The sequence below is a fragment of the Cyprinodon tularosa genome, unplaced genomic scaffold (assembly GCF_016077235.1).
Source record: "Cyprinodon tularosa strain WSP-4 unplaced genomic scaffold, ASM1607723v1 ctg163, whole genome shotgun sequence".
Taxonomy (NCBI): domain Eukaryota; kingdom Metazoa; phylum Chordata; class Actinopteri; order Cyprinodontiformes; family Cyprinodontidae; genus Cyprinodon; species Cyprinodon tularosa.
In genome coordinates, this window is record NW_024038467.1 from 531,283 (window position 1) to 551,984 (window position 20,702).

General features: G+C 38.6%; 1 protein-coding gene across 1 annotated transcript in view; it reads right to left on the minus strand.

Annotated features, from left to right (window-relative positions):
• clocka (clock circadian regulator a) overlaps window positions 1-19,360 on the minus strand; it is a 39,326-nt gene extending 19,966 nt beyond the window's left edge. The window contains exon 1 of the mRNA XM_038280742.1: window positions 19,177-19,360. The gene's annotated coding sequence lies outside the window, so the exon portion shown is untranslated. The remainder of the gene's footprint in view (window positions 1-19,176) is intronic.
• Between the last annotated feature and the right edge of the window lie 1,342 nt (window positions 19,361-20,702).

The window sequence follows — 20,702 nt, forward strand, 5'->3', positions numbered from 1 at the left end:
GGTAACACCACAGCAACTGGCCTCGCTGCGCAGAGTAAAAATAACCTTGATGAATTCCTTCTCAGCTGATTTTCCCTCTGTCATGTAGGGAAAAATGAACCGATCACAGCGATCACCACTCCATTATGAACTTGAGTCACTAAAGACTAAATATTGGGGCGCTGCAGTGGCATGCCTCCTGGAAAACAGCCTTACAGTATATTCTGTAAAACAAAAAATTATTTTGCATCATCTAAAACAGGGGTCACCAACCTTTTTAAGGCTAAGGACAATTCAAGGGTACCGAGACGTAGGAAGGGCAACCATTGCTGTCCCATGAGCTGCAAGGGTTAGCGTTAGCCTAAACTTTTGTTCATTATCAACATATTTTTATTGTTTCTGTTAATTTCTAAGTTTATTTAGACATTGTCATTTTGAAATCTCTATAAATGATTAAAAAGAAGAGCAACAGAATAAAATTTCAAACTTAGCCCACTGGTGGGTTGTTCTTTATTTAGAAGACTCTGAGGGCCCCCCATGTGGTCATGGAGGGCACCTTGGTGCCCATGGGCACCGCGTTGGTGACTCCTGATCTAAAATAACCGATGCCCTAGCACAATCATAAATAGGGGTGTGCAAAATAATCGTGATGATGATGCATCGTGATTCTAATTTTCGTGATCTACTGCATCGATTCTTGATGCCAAGAATCGATTATTAATTTAAAAAAATGAATAAATAAAATTGCATGAATGGTTGGCGAACATCAGCCAAAAACAAGTGTAATACAACTTCCAGTCCAGTAGATGTCGCTGCAAATGTGTTGACGCACGCTGCCTTGTGTCACAAGCATTTCCGGCCGCGGGATACTGTGCCGAGTCATTCAAAAACAAAACATGGAGGAGAAAATATTGCAATGCATCGCAATAATTCAAGTATCGTGATGCATCGTGATAGAATCGCATCGTGGCCTGTGAATCGTGATTCGAATCGAATCGTGACTTCTTTGGCAATACCCACCCCTAATCATAAAGCACTTTCTTTGAGAGCGGATGTTTTTTATGCCTAAGAAAGCCGTCTGTAAGGTCATTATTAGAAAGAACTTATAAAACTTCAACAATTGAAAGAATACAAAGGCAGATTCTGTAGAATGTCCTAAATTTGTATTGTGTTGATTACACAGTATTGAGTTGTTTTCGTCAACGATGATGATGATGATGACGAAATTATTTTGTTGAACCAACTTCCATGACAATAACGATAACAGACAAGCTAACTCATGGGTTAGCTCATGGGTGTGAGTTTTCGTTGACGAGACTAAATAAAGACTAAATAAAAAACAGATGTATCATAGCAGCAGCGTCAGGGGAGAAAGTAGGCTGGAATGGTCCGGTACTGCGCATTGAACGCTGACAAACTCTGCTCTTCCATGTGTGCTTGTACAGAAATGCATCTTTGCGAGCGCTTATCTCAGAGTCTGTGCTTCACGCTGCAAACTGATGGTTTGCTCTCAGGAGCATGGCTCTTCCTACCCTTGTTAATCCTCTTCCAAGCCTAAAAAATCCTTGTTTAACTAGTAAAATTATTATTTATTCCAGCTCACAAGAGGTGATGCAAAACCTTCTTTAGTTTCAACCAAAAGAAATTCCTAAATTATATCCAAAGCAAGTATTTAACTGCATGCTGTTTATTTTTGGATAAAGACTCAGATGAAAAGGTACATAGATCTTTGAATATTTTTCTCTCATAGTTTTTATTTCTATCTATTAGAATATTTTTAAACATTGTAGTTCAAATATTTTTTTAATTTAGGTCTGGATTGGCATGGCATTACAAGTAGTGTTGCACCGATACCGATACCAGTAACGGACGGGGCCCCAATACTGCCCTAAAATGGTGTTATCGGTATCGGCGAGTACCAACAAATAGGGCACCGATACCATTTTGAGAGCCATAAGTTTATTCAACTATTGTCACCCACTCCTAGTAGGAGATAAAAAGTTCTACTGGATTCTCTTTGTACAAAGGTAGGCAGCAGCTTGACAAAGCCATGATGGCAATTATTTTACATTATTATGGTATCGGCCAGTACTGCACAGCCAGGTATCAGGTATCGGTATCGGGGCCAAAAAATGGCATTGGTGCATAGGGCTGGGTACCGAACTTCGGTACTTTTATGGTACTGACCGAAATGATTTGGTTCTACAGAGTATCGAAACATGCCTCGTCTTTCGGTACCAAGTTTCGGTGATTGGCTGGAACACTTAAGGTGATTGCGTCATCCAGGAAAAATACACAGGTGGTCACGCCTACAGCCAGGGTTCATGTGTATCTTTTGTGAACTGGTTGCAGCGTCGCGGAACCCCTTTAAAATGCCCCCCAGGTCAAAAGTGCGGCTTCACTTTATTAAGACTGATGCTAATAGTGCACAATGCAATACATCGTGCACGGAAATAATTTAAGAGCAGAAAGTCGCTCTGTGTTTGACTGCAAGAAGAGCGGACCGCAGCCAGCGCGACCATCCTCCTCTCAGCAGCCCGTGGGCAGAGCAAAGCCAGAGCGGAGTGAATCATGCTGCTTTCAAACTGGACGCAGCAAGAGCAGCAAAATCTCGTCTGCTGCTTCATTTTTGCTGCTTGTACCAGCTTCTGACGCGCTGCTGAAGAAGCTTTGCTGCTCTGGCTGCGCGGTCGCAAAGTGGGTCAGACGCGCGTTGGGCGGAGCTACTCTATCCTTTATTTGCCTTGCAGCTATATTTGCTGTGATCAGTGGGAATAAAGTAGTTTTATTATGTTTTTAAGTGGGAAAATCCACCTGAAAACGTAATCAGTGCAGTCAGTTCATCCTGCCTTCAATATTTCTGTCGGAGCCGCTCAGACCCCCCCCATACCAGCGGTGCGCTGTCAGTAGGATCCCATTCAGCGGGCTTGTTTGTCAGACATGGTAATTTTTCTAAAGGAAAACTGCTAAGTAAAAAGGTCCTCACAATGTAACAGTGAATATTAGACACTGAATTATTTATTTTTTTATGTAAGAGGAAAAATGTAAATGGAAAAACAGAGCTTAAAATAAAACTCAAGATTTGTACTTTTTTATGTTGTGTAATTTTCTTTTTTTTCGAATTGATATTATAAAACTGGTATCGAAAAAAGTATCGTTCAGGAACCGGTATCGAAGTGAAGGTATCGGTATTGGTACCGGAACCGAATTTTTTTTAACAATACCCAGCCCTATTGGTGCAACATTAATTACAAGGCAATTATGTAGGTTCTCTGTGTATTTTTCTTATATTAGACCATTAGATTAGATAATTAATTTAATTGATTCCTGTGTTGTTACACAGCTATATAATTAGTAAACTATTTGTGCATTTGCCTTAAATTCAAGATGAACTTTAAATTATTACTTGCCTGAACCCAGATATTGTGGTTTTATTAAACTGCCACATTTCACCCCTTATTAATAAGTAACAATTTTCACTTCAGTAATTAACTGCAGAGAGATGTTTTTGTTTGGTAGCACAGCAACCCGTATGTTCTCTCCATGACACATGTCACTTCATGCTACCTGAGACATAGGGATTGGTGACCTTTCAGTGAACTGAAAGGGAACAAAACAAACCAAAACCCAGCATCTAAAAAGTAAAACCTTGAAACGTGCTGATAAACATCTTCCTCCAAGCAGATTTAACTGTATATATCCTAGATAAATAACTGTACTTATAACAACCTGCAGTCACGGAAGATCACAGTTATGAAAAATCTTACTAATAAAGCACTTTATAAATGAGGTCATGTAAGAAGAAGATTCAAGCTTCACACATCATTATAGCATCTATTGATACATAGCTAATGCTGTGGTTCCTTCAGCTAAAAAATAAAAATAACTATACATCTAGTAATGTTTTACCTATGTCTTTTTTGTTATAAAAGTTACAAATTTTATATACTTTAGACCAACCTAAGTGTTAACAGTGGGCAGCCAGCTGTGTTTCCACTCACACCACACACCTCCGCATGCCCAGAAATACAAGAGCAGCCTTTGTTTTGCATTTTGACTCAGCAGCATACAGAGACGCCAGCAGCACTGACTGGCAAACGCCCCTCGACGGTTGTTGGCTGCCTGCTTCAGAGTAGCAGGACGTCCTCCAGGGGCGTCATCCAGATGCCAAGTGGGTCAGTGGAGTTCAGAAAGGTGACTGGCTGCACGTGGGAAATCAATAACGACTCTGCTGCTAGAATCACTCATGAAAGGTGGAGATTAAAAGCTCAAAAATATAAAACAAGGCAACTTGTTGTGATATGCTGAGTCGTCCTGTGATCTGGTGAAGATGGCTCAGAAAAAAAAATCTGTTTGCTGCTCATCAAAATCAAGGAGACCTCCACCAGGCACAACTTTTTGATCACTAAAAAGTTGGGTTCCAAACAACTAAAACTTTCAAAGTGCAAAAAGGAGCAGAAAAGTAACATGACCAGTAGCCCCTGAAGTCTAGCTCCCTGCTTCAGTGGCCTGAACTAACATTCATTAGTGGGGGGAAAAAAAAAAACAATTCTTTTAAAGAGCTTCAAACATATTTTGTGCTTCCTCTGACTTTGACCCATTACAAAAGCAAAAACAGGAATTATAAATTCCACTCTCAAGCCTTCCACATCCAAAACTGTTGTCTATGCGACTGTGTGTAACAAGTATTGGATCTACACATGAAATTCTTGCTAAAATATGTTTCATAATTGTCCTGTGATGGGTGGTTTTTGGCGCCCCCAACTGGTTGCCCATAAATACGAAGGGAAGCCAAAAATTCCACAGTCTGTTGAGAGCTCTGCTGATGCAACCCAGTCTCATGGGAAAATGTACCCCCACTACGTTGGTCCACACTGCAAAACGTAGTGGAGGTACATTAATGGCCATTTTTTTGTGGTACTGTTACGTTTCTTCTACCTATACGCTTTCTATTGTTTTACGTCCTAGTCACGGGACTTTCAAGATTCCAGCTGGGAGAAGAAAAAAAATAAATATATGGCCGACATTCGCTCATTTTTTTGTGGAAAGATTAATGACTTGAGTTTGTTTTTGCATTAAAATGAGTTTTGATTATATTTCTAGTGAGAAATGTTTAGTTTGTTGCCAGAATATTTACTCAGGGAATGTACATATTCACTTGCTTGTTCGTTTCTTGCAAAGATTTTTCAAGATAATGTGAAACTGTAACATTTTGGTATAAACATGGCTGAGATTTCTCAAACTTTTAGTGGGAAAATCAATAATTTCAATCAGTTTCTGCATTTAAATGGGTTTTGATCACATTTATAGCGAGAAGTGTAGGGTTTATTTACATAATATTTACTTAGTGAACATACATAATCACCCGCTTGCTAGTTTTTGCTACGTTTTTCGGATCTCGTCAGGATTATGTGAAATTGCAACGTTTTGGCTGCTACCCATCGCCTAGCATTTAGCTGCCGCCCCCATTCAACATTGAATTCTTTGTGATTTAACTCCATCTGACGGATCAAACCCTCGCCACTGCGGCGTTGCGTCTGAGGTTGATTTTCAGATCAATGCATTACGTCGTGGCATACGGGAGAAACTAATTAAACTAGTTTAAAAAAAGGATCATGGGTTAAGATCGGATGTGTTTTATTTGGAAATCTACCGGATCCTTTGTGCATTTCACTTCCTGTTTGGTGCGATCTCATTGATGGGTTTTGACCAGATTTTGACCAAAGAGGAACTAAAAAAAAAATAAAAAACAATTTAAATACACAACCAGCATATCTGGAATCAATGACAGAGAGCATACATAATCACCCGCTTGCTAGTTTTTGCTACGGTTTTTCGGATCTCGTCAGGATTATGTGAAATTGCAACGTTTTGGCTGCTACCCATCGCCTAGCATTTAGCTGCCGCCCCGATTCAACATTGAATTCTTTGTGATTTAACTCCATCTGACGGATCAAACCCTCGCCACTGCGGCGTTGCGTCTGAGGTGGATTTTCAGATCAATGCATTACGTCGTGGCATACGGGAGAAACTAATTAAACTAGTAAAAAAAAAGGATCATGGGTTAAGATCGAATGTGTTTTATTTGGAAATCTACCGGATCCTTTGTGCAATTAACTTCCTGTTTGGTGCGATCTCATTGATGGGTTTTGACCAGATTTTGACCAAAGAGGAACTAAAAAAAAAAAAAAAAAAAAAACAATCTGAATACACAACCAGCATATCTGGAATCTGTGACAGAGAGCGACTGGGACCAGAAGTTTATTAATTTCTCCCCGTTGATTTCCATTCAAAATGTTTTCAATCCCACCGGGCTCTAGGGAAGGGGCGGGCATACCGCCACCTACTGTTCATGAGTTTGTAGCAACATTGTTTTACATCTATTAAATTCTATTTTTTTATTTTGTATTCTGAAGATAAATAAATAATGCTTTCCTTAATCTATAAATATCTTTTATATTTCCTTTATTTCCCAATAATCCTTTAAGACTCCATTCTTGGCCTGTCCTCTTTTCAATTTCTTCCTTTCAGGTTCATATGTTTTGCAGTTCATCAATACATCTGCATTTTCTATCTCTCCACATCCTTCACATTTATCATTATTTTTCCTCCCTATTAAGTATAAATTGTTATTTAAATAAGTATGACCTACTCTTAATCTGATCATTATTATTTCTTCCCTTCGGTTTCTCTCATTAATATTTCTATTTAATACTGACTTTTGTACTTTATATAACCTTCTTCCTTTTTATCTTCATTCCACCTTTTTTTGCCATTTTTCAATTTCTTTCCTCTTAATAAATGATTTTCCTTCCCCTTTCCCTAAAGGAATTGTAATTGTTATTTGTCTACTTTTCATTCCAGCTAACTTTCCATTAATTAGCTTGAAAACAGCACTTTGTAGGCACCCAGTTTCTCTAACAATGGCCCTTTTTGGGTTACCCTCCATGCATTGGGTGTCAGTTCAGTGGCAGTTCCAGAACATTTTCTTAGGGTTGACCAGGCAGCACAATAATGTGCATGTGGCCAAAAAGTAATAGGGATCAAATTTGGTTCAGAATCAAGCTATTGGGATCAGGCATCAGGTTCAATTTGCATATTTTCCTAGCCAAAACAAGGATTTGTTGGGCTACTGTAATTTTGAATTGAAAAACGTTCTGAATGGGAAGTCTTCAAACTTGAAAAACAAAGTCCAAAGTTTTTTTTTTTTTTTGTTTTTTTTTGGAATGATTATGACCTGGATGTCTAAGAATCTTCACCAGCTTATCAGGGAAATGAATGCCCACAATGTCTATATTCTCCAAAAGAGAATAACAGAACAGACCTTCATGAGGCCCTTGTTAAAGCTATGCATATATTTATGCATCTATGCTCTTCAAATAACTTTCTGGTTCGATGCAACATTTACATTAAATGGGTTGAGAGGTTGTTCTTTACCAGTGAATACATAAAAGATTCCCAGATGACTGCCGATGCAAACTCTCCCCTATAAAACCTGAAACTAATTCTTATAAGAGAGTAAAATCTGTATTAGTCTTCATTAAATGTAGCATATTGTTGTAAATAATCGATTGCTTTATTTTTGGTGTCAGCTTTTGGTCAATATGCTAACCTTAAAAGGTCAAAGTGGGAAAATGTAGTAGTAGTAGACAAATTAGCAATTAGAGGAGGCAATAACAATTACAATTCCTTTAGGGAAAGGAAAATCATTTATTAAGAGGAAAGAAATTGAAAAATGGCAAAAAAAAGGTGGAATGAAGATAAAAAGGAAGAAGGTTATATAAAGTACAAAAGTCAGTATTAAATAGAAATATTAATGAGAGAAACCGAAGGGAAGAAATAATAATGATCAGATTAAGAGTAAGTCATACTTATTTAAATGACAATTTATACTTAATAGGGAGGAAAAATAATGATAAATGTGAAGGATGTGGAGAGATAGAAAATGCAGATGTATTGATGAACTGCAAAACATATGAACCTGAAAGGAAGAAATTGAAAAGAGGACAGGCCAAGAATGGAGTCTTAAAGGATTATTGGGAAATAAAGGAAATATAAAAGATATTTATAGATTAAGGAAAGCATTATTTATTTATCTTCAGAATACAAAATTAAAAAATAGAATTTAATAGATGTAAAACAATGTTGCTACAAACTCATGAACAGTAGGTGGCGGTATGCCCGCCCCTTCCCTAGAGCCCGGTGGGACCGAAAACATTTTGAATGGAAATCAGTGGGGAGAAATTAATAAACTTCTGGTCCCAGTCGCTCTCTGTCACTGATTCCAGATATGCTGGTTGTGTATTCAAATTTTTTTTTTTTTTTTTAGTTCCTCTTTGGTCAAAATCTGGTCAAAACCCATCAATGAGATCGCACCAAACAGGAAGTTAATTGCACAAAGGATCCGGTAGATTTCCAAATAAAACACATCCGATCTTAACCCATGATCATTTTTTTTAACTAGTTTAATTAGTTTCTCCCGTATGCCACGACGTAATGCATTGATCTGAAAATCCACCTCAGACGCAACGCCGCAGTGGCGAGGGTTTGATCCGTCAGATGGAGTTAAATCACAAAGAATTCAATGTTGAATCGGGGCGGCAGCTAAATGCTAGGCGATGGGTAGCAGCCAAAACGTTGCAATTTCACATAATCCTGACGAGATCCGAAAAACCGTAGCAAAAACTAGCAAGCGGGTGATTATGTATGCTCTCTGCCATTGATTCCAGATATGCTGGTTGTGTATTTAAATTGTTTTTTTTTTTGTTTTTTTGTTCCTCTTTGGTCAAAATCTGGTCAAAACCCATCAATGAGATCGCACCAAACAGGAAGTGAAATGCACAAAGGATCCGGTAGATTTCCAAATAAAACACATCCGATCTTAACCCATGATCCTTCTTTTAACTAGTTTAATTAGTTTCTCCCGTATGCCACGACGTAATGCATTGATCTGAAAATCAACCTCAGACGCAACGCACGCAGTGGCGAGGGTTTGATCCGTCAGATGGAGTTAAATCACAAAGGATTCAATGTTGAATCGGGGCGGCAGCTAAATGCTAGGCGATGGGTAGCAGCCAAAACGTTGCAATTTCACATAATCCTGACGAGATCCGAAAAACGTAGCAAAAACTAGCAAGCGGGTGATTATGTATGTTCACTAAGTAAATATTATGTAAATAAACCCTACACTTCTCGCTATAAATGTGATCAAAACCCATTTAAATGCAGAAACTGATTGAAATTATTGATTTTCCCACTAAAAGTTTGAGAAATCTCAGCCATGTTTATACCAAAATGTTACAGTTTCACATTATCTTGAAAAATCTTTGCAAGAAACGAACAAGCAAGTGAATATGTACATTCCCTGAGTAAATATTCTGGCAACAAACTATACATTTCTCACTAGAAATGTAATCAAAACTCATTTTAATGCAAAAACAAACTCAAGTCATTAATCTTTCCACAAAAAATGAGCGAATGTCGGCCATATATTTATTTTTTTTTTGTTCTCCCAGCTGGAATCTTGAAAGTCACGTGACTAGGACGTAAAACAATAGAAAGCGTATAGGCAGAAGAAACGTAACAGTACCACAAAAAAATGGCCATTAATGTACCTCCACTACGCTTTGCAGTGTGGACCAACGTAGTGGGGGTACATTTTCCCATGAGACTGGGTTGGCTGATGTAATCCATCAAATCCGGTTCTCTTCTGAGTAATATTGGCTGTTATGTTCAAATGCTAACTTAGAATTTTGTTACAGTACACACTGACTAAAGGACCAGTAGGGAAGCTCACTGCATTTATCAAGTCTTGTTGATAGATGTTGGAGATCGGCCTGTTTTCCAGTGTTGTCCTGTTTCTCTGACTGTGACTGGCTGGATGTGCTCTCTTCATCCTCTGATATGGGAGCTGGCTCGGTGCTCATCTGCCTAGCTGTGTGTTTCCTGGAAGAGGCCGCATTTTACAGCTGCTTTTTGTATCTCCTTCTGTCTCCTTGAACCCCAGTTGGCCTCAGCAGATGGCAGCTAACACTGAGCCTGGTTCTGCTGGAGGTTTCTTCCTGTTAAAAGGTAGTTTTTCATCTGCACTGTCGCTACAAGCATGCTTAGAGTGAGGGATTGGATTCGAGTCAATGAGTCGATGCAATCAACTGGTTTTCCTTAGATAGAAAACTTTGAATCAATTTGACTGTATGATCTGTTGAACTGTAAAGTGCCTTGAGATGACATGTTGTGAATTGGCGCTATATAAATAAACTGAATTGAATTCAATTATGAAACATATTTTTGCAAGAATTTCATATATATATCCAATACCCGTTACACGTGTAACTAGAGCTGGGCCATATCATATCATTCACAATAATACCAGTAAAAATAAATTGCCCGGGAAAATAAATCATATCATGATATGCTAATATCATGGAGTGAATATGTTACACTACTACCAATCAGAGGATTACGCTCACTAGGGTCATGCATGCAGAAGTGTTTATGTTGTAAAGGTGTATGCAAACATACTGCAGACGACTTAATTCCCAAGAAGTAATATGCAAGGAATACAAGAGGCCTGTACTTTTGAAAGGGGGAAATACATCTAAATAATTTCACCATATCAGGCATCAGCATCCAAATACTTACGAAAGTCCAGGAAGGTGGTTCGGTAGCTAAAACTTAACTAAAACTACGTAATCTAGTTCAGAACAGCATAGCCGAGACACTCGCTAGCTGTATCCTGTATGATAAATCAAGCACGCACTGGAAACATATAACTCAAGCTGCTGCAATTTTTCTGCCGAAAGATATGATGCCAATCCAAACAGTAGAGAAAGAGGGCTACAATCATCTAGTTAGACCTGCACTACACCCTCCCTAAAAGAAAATATTTTTCCAAGATGGTACTCCCAGACAGGTATGAAGAATGCTGTAAAAACGTTCAAGCGCTGGTGTCATCTGCGGATTACAATGCATCAACCACAGAGCCTCGTTTGAGTCTGGGTTTTCCGACTGGGAACTATTCTGCTAAAACCTTAAAACCAGCTACTTTCCTGGGCATCACACAGGGGAGAATATTGTGACTGGCTTAAAAGAGTTACACCAGTCTTGGCACCTCAGTGTAGTAAAACAGGTGTTCACAACTACAGATAGGAGTGCTAATGTTGTCAAAGCTCTCAGACTGAATAACTGGACTCGAATGTTCTGTACAGACATCGTCTTCATATTGCCATTGGTGAGTTTCCTTCATTTAGTCCACGACTATATAAAATATAAGATGATAAAATTAAGGAAAGGTGCATCACAATAAGTTAGGTTATGGAAGAGTTATTTTGTTTAACTAAGGCTATTCACTATGTGAAACACATTATATGGATATTTCCTAACAGACTGGCATTTATTTCAGTTTACTATTATGATTGATGATTATTGTTCAAGCCTTGTGCTCGTGAATAAGAATCTGAAACTTAAAGAATGATGATGAAATAGATAAACCTACATTCTGCAAATCCTAGTAGGCACACAAACAGACATGTAGGAAGACTAGTATAAAATCTAGGGGTGCAAGTAATGATTATTTAATTCAGTTAACAATTAATCGATTATTAGGGATGCACGATATTTGGATTTTTGCCGATATCCGATATGCCGATATTTTAAAACTCATGTAGCCTATAACCGATATCGATACCGATGTTAAAGCTGGACAAAAATAAGTAGTCATTGAAAATAGCAGCTTTGTTATCCATTTCTGACACTTAGAAAAATAATATACTCAAATATATTTTCATATGCTGATATGAAATTTTTCAAAACGCGGTATTGATCTATTTTACTTTCAAAATCTCGTGAAATTTCATCGTTCTGTTACAAACTCTCGTGATATTTGCAAATTCTTGTGAGATTTTGTTTGTAAAATAGATCGATGCTGCGTCAATATATCAACATATAAAAATATGGCAACATTTCGTGAATTTTCGGAGGATTTCGTAGCATAACGATGACATATAGCAATATCTCATTAGTAAAAGAGATTGATATGGTGTTTTTAAATGGCAATATATCAGCATATGAAGATATTGGGATATTTTAATGTATCAATATTTTTTCCCTCATCTTTAGAAGAGTTTAAGTCTGTAAAAAAGAAGTTTTTGAGGAAGCAGAAGAAGTAGTATTTTTTTTTTTTTTTAGACTTTAGAAACTCAGAAGCTGATCAAATATCGGGTTAAATATCGGTGGGGTGGCCGATGTCCGATATTCAGTTTTATAAGGCCGATACAGGCCGATACCGATAGGGGGCCGATTATATCGTGCATCCCTATCGATTACTAAATGAGTTTATGATTATTTCAATAATTGATTATTCACGGTTAATCAAAATAATTTTCTCAGCCCAATTAAATTCTACAAATCTGTTTAGGTCAAGGAAAGTTCATCTCAAATGTATTCGTACCACATATGGATTCCAAGTTAAAGTTTGTTTTGTTTTTGTTTTTTTGTCAAAATTTTACTCTAACTTAATAAGAAACATTTTGGCCAGAGTCTTAATGTCAGTTCCAAAGTATGTCTGTGGATGGAGTTAAAGATTAGGGTGATGGCAAAGAGCCTCAGAGATCTGGAGCTAATCACAAAAGATAGCTAATCAGAGATACCAGTGGAAACATGAAGAAAGCTTATCAGCCGTTATAAAAAGCACTTCATACCTGCAGCTTTTCTACTGATTATGGGCCATTGTAAAAATGATTTTTCTTTTTTTTTTTGTACACAAAACAGATTTTTTTGAACACCGTGTTTTACATGTAATTGAACACATTTTATTTTTCTTTGAATAAAATTATTTGAAAACTAAATCAGGATTTCCAACTTTGAGCCTGTTGTACCAACCATTTCACACCCATGCTGCATTACAGTGGTGTGATGTTGGAATGTTCAACCAACAAGTAAGACGTTTCAACTGGAATGCTGGAGTTACAAGTCAGTAATTCGGAGCAACACAACAACACCTCACTTTCCATTTAAAGATGGCTGCTACTTAAATCAACAGTAGGAAAACGGTCTTTGTTTTCTAGCAGTTCCTTAAAATAAGTCATTTTCAATATTTAATAGACGAGATGTTTCTACAATAATGTGTACGAGATATCACATAGAATAGTTCTTGTTGTAAAAGTTGCCATAGAGGATATACACAAGGAATAAAAGATACAAGCATGTATGCTTTTTTTTTCAGCTTTCTGGCGAGGACGAAGCTGGACATTACCTCACGGCATTTCTAAGCTCTGATTTCTGTGGTAAATAAAATGCAGCTATAGCCTGGAAAAAGGTGACCGTTTTTTACGAAAACACAGAATAGTCACTTTCTTTCATCCTCAAAATTTTTTTAGTAAACATATTCAAATTGTATCATTTATTAACAACTCCTTCTGTATAAACCCGTCTGGTGTTCAACATTAAACATCTAAGGAATGATTTACATCGAGGGAATGTAGATAGATGCCCCAAAAGAGACAATCCAACATCCTGAAAAGTCTGGGTTTCTTTAAAAAATCCATTGCTACCAAATGCTATGCAGATTTTCTCCATTTTCTTTGCTATATTTTTATTCTATTAATCATCAAGTATCTGTTATCAGTACCTTAAAGTTCAAGGGCAGGTTCACTTTGTTGTCATGCAAGTCAAATTAAGTGCAAAGATTACACAAAGAAAGCACAGTACAAGGGCTGTGCTAAAACTGTGCCATAAAGTGCTGCTAATGCTTGAGTTTCACTGTTGGCAAAATAACAACATGTCATAAAATCATAAAATAAAACTACAACCCAAGTTAAAAATTCTGAAATCAATAATATCCAACACTGATAACATGGCCCATATTAATCATGTGTTTGCCTTATCAGAACACTTTTTTGTCAGTTTCACTTATATAATTTTAAATTTTTTGCATTATTTCCACAAGATATTCCTGCTCTCAGCAAGTAATATAATCCTAAGGTGAAGCCACCTACCCCTATTAAATCTCACTATTTATAAAAGTCTTATGACTTTTTTGAATAACCTAGCAAAAACAAAAACAAACAGCTGAAACAAGCAAGTAATACTAGTTCTAGATTACCATCAACATTTTTTCAGCACATGCAATCATAGAAAACTGACATATTTTGAAGGTTTTTTAAACAAGAAAACATTTGGAAGCATGTAACTCAGTCAACATTTTTCTTGGATTTATATACCGGTATTTGTTTTTGTAAAACGACAGATTGTGGAGCAAAAATAGAGCACAATGGATGAATGGCGCTTTGCCACCACGCTTGATGAATTAGGTTCTAACAGCTTCATTAGCACGGACTGAGGATCCTCTGAAAATAATCTCTTTCCACTCGCCACCCTTGCAACCAACAGCCCAACCCGGTACGTTATAGCTTAACAGCTAACCTTCACACCTAAAGACTAATTACTGTGGTGAGTTTTCCTTAGACTTAAAAGAGCTCAATATAATAATCAGAGCAGAGGCACTAGTATTACTGAATCAGATACAAAACATCTGGGTCAACATGAAGCTCTTGCAGTATGACAAAAGAGGTACACCTCTGAGCCTTAAATGATGCTCACATATATCTCAAAGCTGAACTACAACCACTAATAAGAGCTTGTTATGTTATCATATGGAAGTTCTTGTAAGCTGGCTAAAGATATTATGATGAGTGTGTGAAATTATAAAAATTAGGAATATTTATACCCATTGCAATAACCTTTAGATTATCCCTTAAGAGCTCAACAACAGTGATTCCTCTGAGATTAAATTAACTTCTATATTGGTAGCTCATGTTTTATAAGCAGTAAAATGGATCATTTGATTAAGTGGAATAACGAAGCCTGGTAAAGCAATGCTGAATTTATAGTGATCGAAGTTACTTAATCATTAAAGCGACAGTATTTTCCATTTAGCCTCTAGTGGGGGACCTTTGACTTTGAGGTTAAACACCCATGAAAGTAACTGTCAACACAACACTAAAGCAAAATTAAAGTCTCCCCCCGTGTTTTCAGATAGCAAACTACTTTAGACCAGCACTTTGAGAAGTCACGGAGTCACTAGTAAAGAGGAGGCCACATTCACTCCTCTAGATGAAATCTGCCATCAGAGAACCGAAAATATGTCTGATCAGGTAAGCATATCATGTGCTCTGGGTCATATGACTCATCTAGTGACAGATCAGACCCTCTCAAGTTACGTTGCCTAGTTTTTGAGAAGGGCAGCCTGCAGGGAACATCAATATGCGCCAAGTGCAATCATTTAATGCATCTCAAATTAAGCTAATAAGTGGGTCAAAAGTGATGCTTCAAGAAAGTATTTAGCTGCATCTTTGTGCACTGGAAAAACAATCTAGAAACAGGTAAATAATTTCTTAAATGAAGTGTATTTACCCATAATTTGAGTATGTAATTGAGATAGTTTACCAATGGAAATAAGAGATTTAGATAATATGCACTTGAAATAAGACAATGCAATTGTGTTTTCTTATTTTAAGTGTAAATTGTCTTGTTCCATGGTCAAAATGTCTCTTTTACCTCCTCAATCCAAGAACAAATGCACTTATTTTAGGAAAAAAATTACTTATCTAGATTTAAATTTTTTTCTAGTGTGGTAATCTCTTTAGACAGGAAAATGACTCTAGTCTGTACTATTACAGGCTTCTTAATGTTTACAATAACCTTATTTCCAAAGGTTAAAGTATGCATTTAAAGGAGAAGTTCGGTTTTTAACACTTTTAGCCCATTTTCTGTAGTGTCCAGGATGAAATCGAATGATCGACACCAAAATTTTGACAATTGGTCCTGTCTCTGCTTTTTGGCTCATTTAGAATCACCCCTTGGCTGCTTTAGAATGGCTTCCATAGAGCATGTCCGATAATGTCCTTAAAACAACCTTAAACGTTCTTTTTTTTAAATATGCTACTCACCGGGTCGTCAGCGCTGTTCAATGACGTTCCAAAAAAAGTTTCGTGAAGAAAAAACGTTCCTGTAGTGTTTTATTTAGCATTTTGTAAATCCCATTGAGTTCTGTTGGAATAGTCAATATTCCCCTGCCACCGGAAATGGAAATGGGGCCTGTTTACACAGTTGTAGTCTTTTCGCTTCACTCTGTGTACTCCGACGTCGAGGTGCTAACGTCTCTGTTAAACACTTTAAAAAACTCTGAAAATGGAATACGAAAGGTGGATTCTTGATTCTCGACGTCGGAGTACACAGAGTGAAGCGAAAAGACTACAACTGTGTAAACAGGCCCCATTTCCGTTTCCGGTGGCAGGGGAATATTGACTATTCCAACAGAACTCAATGGGATTTACAAAATGCTAAATAAAACACTACAGGAACGTTTTTTCTTTATGAAACTTTTTTTGGAACGTCATTGAACAGCTCTGACGACCCGGTGAGTAGCATATTTTAAAAAAAGAACGTTTAAGGTTGTTTTAAGGACATTATCGGACATGCTCTATGGAAGCCATTCTAAAGCAGCCAGGGGTGGATTCTAAATGAGCCAAAAAGCAGAGACAGGACCAATTGTCAAAATTTTGGTGTCGATCATTCGATTTCATGCTGGACACTACAGAAAATGGGCTAAAAGTGTTAAAAGCCGAACTTCTCCTTTAAATAGGGCTGGGGTTATAAGTTGAAATTTTCCTTGGTCCTTATTTTCTAATAAGCAAGGAAACATGAATTAATAATGATCCATTTCCACCTACATGAAAAGCTTACAGCATGATGCATTTTTTAGTTGTATTGCAAAGCCTTACTAGTAAAATGTAGTCAAACAGAAGGCAAACAGTTTTACAGAAGAGCATTTCCACCATTTTTAAAATTAGTACGGTATATTGATAACCTGAACATACAGAAAAACAGACTTTAAATTTTTCGTTTAGCACTGAATTGCTGACTTGTTGCTACATTGAGAATAATGAGTCTTTTTTCCCATTTACCTTGACTGTTAGGAAATAATAGCTGACTAAGTAATTAAGTCAGACTTGTTATGTCTTCAAGATCAAGAAGATACCCTTAGCTCTTAGAAAAATGTCAGCGTGACACAACCAGTCCTGTGTGACAAAGGGTGTTCCCTGCTGCTCAAGTCAATGTCAGGTGATAAATTCCTCTGAGAATGTTAGGACATACACAACAGGAACGCTTAGAATGTAATACTAAACTCTTCTTGCCATATCGCAAACGTAATTATTTTCAATCAACTTTTAAAAATATTTTGGCCTTTTAACTTCCTTTGGTTGAAAGTTAGCTGGCATATTAAAAGCTTTAAATGTTTCCCATAGCCATTATAAGATTTTTAACTACCAATGGCCTAGTATATTAGCAAACTTAGCATTTATTTAAGGGTTCCTCAGGTGGAAAGGTTTACCATTCGTTTTTCTATCATCAATTTCAGATCAGTTTTCAGAGCAGTATAATCAAACTGGAAAGACTTTGATCCAATAAACATTTTTTGTAAAGGCTTTACAAGTATTTGCTTTGGTGCAGTAATCTGAAAGGCAAGGTGTATTAGATAAAGCAATGTTGACAAGATAAAGAAACAAAAAAACAATTAATCTTTAATTCAATTGCTTTAGATGTTTCTTTGAAAATCAAAGTGAATTCTGTTTAAAAATCCCTATCCTCTTCTCCGGTGGCTCCTATACCGTTTAGCTTCCTAGCCAGAAAATAAAAATGGCAACACAAACGTAACTGACAACCAGGATGGCTTCTTTATTGCTTTTACCTATTTTTCAGTGCTTTTTTTTTTTTAGCTAAACTAAATTTAAAATTTCTAACATACAATTGGTTTATCAGTAAATATTGTTGGTGTCTATATCACTTTATTAAAAAACATTGATCCCATCCCAACATTAAAAACACCTGAGGTCAATGAATGAGGGATTAACAGGCATATTCAACACCTATCATGCTGAGAAGGGAATAAATTCATTTAAATGAATTCACTGGAGAATAGATGTCTGAAGCATGATGAAGAGAGGGTGTTGATAACCAAGATTGAGAGCATCTGTGTTAAAAGAAATATAAAAAATAAACTAAAAAAAAGGTAAAATCTCATGGTTTATGCATTCAACGACCAAAAGCACAAGGAATTCTGACTTTAAATGAATTTACTCTTTAAGGTGCTACTATTCAGTTGTTTATACTTAAAATTATACATTTCCAGATTACATTTTCAGTGTTAATCATGCACTTCTTCTATGTAGATTCAAACCTTAAAATCAAGCTGAAGTAAATAAATGTATCAGAGTATGGCAGAATCGAATTATAACAAAACATGTAGACATGTAAATTATTAAGGTTTTAACATGGCTAATAAGAAGGAGGGGTGTTGCACTGAGGTTATTTAGGCTGGCAGATGGAACCAATTTATTTGTTTTGGGGCAAATACAGATTTGAAGCGGTCTTAAAAGCCCCCATTAAGCAGGTGAACCATTAAATCAGGGACCAAACAGGACAGGTTAAACATCCTGACCACCAGGATACTCATTAACTGTCTTTAGAAAAACAGAAATTTGACTTTGAGAGTAAAAAGGTAAAAAAAAAAAAAAAGAAGAAGAAGTTGTACATTAATTAGTATGAGGAAGAACTAGCATGCATTTTAAAACTATAAATGTAAATATTTATATGAAATCGGAATGATCATCGATAGAGCAAAAATGGCTTGTATCTGTTCTGCGAGTTTGCGATGTTTGAGCAGCAGATGTATCCGTCCATGCCCTGATGCCGGCCGGCTCCACCGGGGAGACACCGCCGGAGGGCGGCTGTCGCCACCTAGCTTACCGGCTAGAGTCACCAACCAAAACAATAGCTTTATATTTCAAAACACTGCGATATGTGACGCGCACAAGTTTGTAATGCTGCGTAATAATAGTGAAACAGTGTTTTTTCTTTAAAAACCCGTAGGTAACTTTAACATGTAAAAGATGCCTGCATTTAAGTGGTCCGTAAAAGGTGGTGTGTGCGGCAGTTAACCCAGTTTTAGCCGAAGCTAGCTAGCTAACGTGCCACATTAGATAAGAATGTGGGTCACTGGGCCTTCACTGTTATTAAACGGCTATTACCTGGGCTATCATTGTAGTCCATCCGAGTCTGATTAAAGTGTTCACGGAGCTTGTCGACAAAGATGCCACAGTTAGAAAACGGCTACAGGGTTGAAAGAGTGACGCTTACCTCCGTGGAGTCCAGTCTTTCGTCAGGATATTCCTGCACCCGGTGGCGCTGCTGGCGGTTAACTGCGCAGACTGACTGAGGAGGCAGATTGACTGACTGACTAAGGAGGCAGAATCACTGAGGAGGGAGGCAGCCAGAGGAGGCAGCTTGACTGACTGACAGCGGGAGAATGACTGAGGAGGCTGACTGACTGACTGAGGAGGGAGGCAGACTGACTGACTGACTGACTGAGGAGGGAGGCAGACTGACTGACTGACCGAGGAGGGAGGCAGACTGAGGACGCAGACTTACTGACTGACTGAGGAGGCAGACTGACTGACTGACTGACTGACTGACTGACTGAGGAGGGAGGCAGACTGACTGACTGACTGAGGAGGGAGGCAGACTGAGGACGCAGACTTACTGACTGACTGAGGAGGCAGAATCACTGAGGAGGGAGGCAGCCAGAGGAGGCAGCTTGACTGACTGACAGCGGCAGAATGACTGACTGAGGAGGGGGGCAGACTGACTGACTGAGGAGGCAGATTGACTGACTGACTAAGGAGGCAGAATCACTGAGGAGGGAGGCAGCCAGAGGAGGCAGCTTGACTGACTGACAGCGGGAGAATGACTGAGGAGGCTGACTGACTGACTGAGGAGGGAGGCAGACTGACTGACTGACTGACTGAGGAGGGAGGCAGACTGACTGACTGACCGAGGAGGGAGGCAGACTGAGGACGCAGACTTACTGACTGACTGAGGAGGCAGACTGACTGACTGACTGACTGACTGAGGAGGGAGGCAGACTGACTGACTGACTGAGGAGGGAGGCAGACTGAGGACGCAGACTTACTGACTGACTGAGGAGGCAGAATCACTGAGGAGGGAGGCAGCCAGAGGAGGCAGCTTGACTGACTGACAGCGGCAGAATGACTGACTGAGGAGGGGGGCAGACTGACTGACTGAGGAGGGAGGCAGACTGACTGATTGACTGAGGAGGGAGGCAGACTGAGGACGCAGACTTACTGACTGACTGAGGAGGCAGACTGACTGACTGACTGACTGACTGACTGACTGACTGGGGAGGGAGGCAGACTGAGGACGCAGACTTACTGACTGACTGAGGAGGCAGACTGACTGACTGAGGAGGGAGGCAGACTGAGGGAGGCAGACTGACTGACTGACTGAGGAGGCAGACTGACTGGCTGACTGACTGAGGAGGGAGACAGACTGAGGAGGCAGACTGACTGACTGAAGAGCCAGACTGACTGACAGAGGCAGACTGACTGACTGAGGAGGGAGGCAGACTGAGGACGCAGACTTACTGACTGACTGAGGAGGCAGACTGACTGGCTGACTGACTGAGGAGGGAGACAGACTGAGGAGGCAGACTGACTGACTGAAGAGCCAGACTGACTGACAGAGGCAGACTGACTGACTGAGGAGGTAGACTGACTAACTGGGGAGGCAAACTGACTGATGGAGCAGACATATACACTCGAGTTTGAACTGCAGTCAAAACAGCCTGCCGCTGTTTTCCAGAAGAC